General features: G+C 44.2%; 1 pseudogene; it reads right to left on the bottom strand.

Annotated features, from left to right (window-relative positions):
• Positions 1–627: 627 nt before the first annotated feature.
• On the bottom strand, positions 628–1,188 carry LOC105944199 (annotated as a pseudogene).
• Between the last annotated feature and the right edge of the window lie 288 nt (positions 1,189–1,476).

Here is a 1,476-nt window from a genome sequence, read left to right as displayed (position 1 = left end):
ATTTAGTCCAGGCTGGCCTTGAACTTATAATCCTCTTGCCTGAACCACCATATTTAGCTAATGCCATTTTTAAAATTTATTTGAGAGAGAGAAAGAAGCACAGAGGCAGAGAGAGAGAGAGATAAAGAATGGGCACAAAACAGGACCTCCAGCCACTGCAAATGAATTCCTGACACATGTGCCACCTTTGTGCATCTGGCTTACATGGGTCCTGGGAAATCAAACCTGGGTCCTTTGGCTTTGCAAGCAAGCACCTTAACCACTAAGCAATTTCCCCAGCCCAGCTAATGCCATTGTTTTTGCTTGTTGTTTTTCACAAGGCAGGGTTTCACTCTAGCCCAGGCTGACCTGGAACTCTGTAGCTTCAGGCTGGCCTCAAACTCAGCCTCCTGAGTGCTGGGATGACTGGAGTACACTATACCAACACGCCTGGCCCAGCTAATGCCTTTCTTGTTGGGCTTTTTGTAGCCTTTTTGAACATGATTTCTGTTTAAAATCTATATAATCAAACTGGTTTGTCACTAAGAAAACAGTCTCTCCAACCTTAGAAATGTGGTGTTTGTTTTCCCCCCCTGAGGCATTTTTTTCACTGCTTTCTTGATATCCCTAAAAAAAGAATCCCAGGAATCAAAAAGAAAAGAAAGGAAAAGAAAAATATCCCAGGATTTTTCTTCCTGTATGTTTTGGTCTTGCTTCGTCATGGTCCATGATGCCAGCTGAAGTTGTCAGTACAATGAAACCAAACCGACGGGATGGCGCAGGTTATTCTGCCATTTTTCTAAGTCTTTGAGCTGTATATCAAGTCTGGGGCTGATCATTCCACACTTGTTTAACCTGCCTGTAAGGCTTACAACGATCTTCCCAGCTCTGTGATTATCACTGATTTCAAACTTGCCAATGTAACCATGCTTCATCATCACTGATAGGAACCAGACAAGGACTTTGAAGCACAGCCTAATAAGGACCTGGTGTTTGCCTCTTTTCTTTTCTTTCTTTTTTTTCCCCCTTTGGTTTTTTGAGGTAAGGTCTCACTATAGCTCAGGCTGACCTGGAATTCACTGTGTAGTCTCAGGGTGGCCTCAAACTCACAGCAATCCTCCTACAGAGTGCTGGGATTAAAGGTGTGCACCACCACACCCAGTTTGCCATTTTTTTAAGAGCATCTGCCAGAACATTCATGCACACCATGATGGCAGTAAGGAAAGATGGTAAAAAGAGGGTTGTTTTTTTTTTTTCTTTGTGGTAGTGTCTCATTGTAGTCCAGGCTGGCCTGGAACTCACTAGTCTTAGACTGGTCTCAAATTCACAGGGATCCTCATACTTCAGCCTCCTGAGTACTGGGATTAAAGCTGTGTGCCACCATGGCCGGCTCTATTCCTCCCCCAACCTCTTTTTTTTTTTTTTTTCGAGGTAGGGTCTTACTCTAGCCCAGGCTGACCTGGAACTCACTACGTAGCCTCAGGGTGGCCTTGAACT

Source organism: Jaculus jaculus, chromosome X (assembly GCF_020740685.1).
Source record: "Jaculus jaculus isolate mJacJac1 chromosome X, mJacJac1.mat.Y.cur, whole genome shotgun sequence".
Classification (NCBI taxonomy): domain Eukaryota; kingdom Metazoa; phylum Chordata; class Mammalia; order Rodentia; family Dipodidae; genus Jaculus; species Jaculus jaculus.
This window is presented reverse-complemented; position numbering and strand designations above follow the sequence as displayed.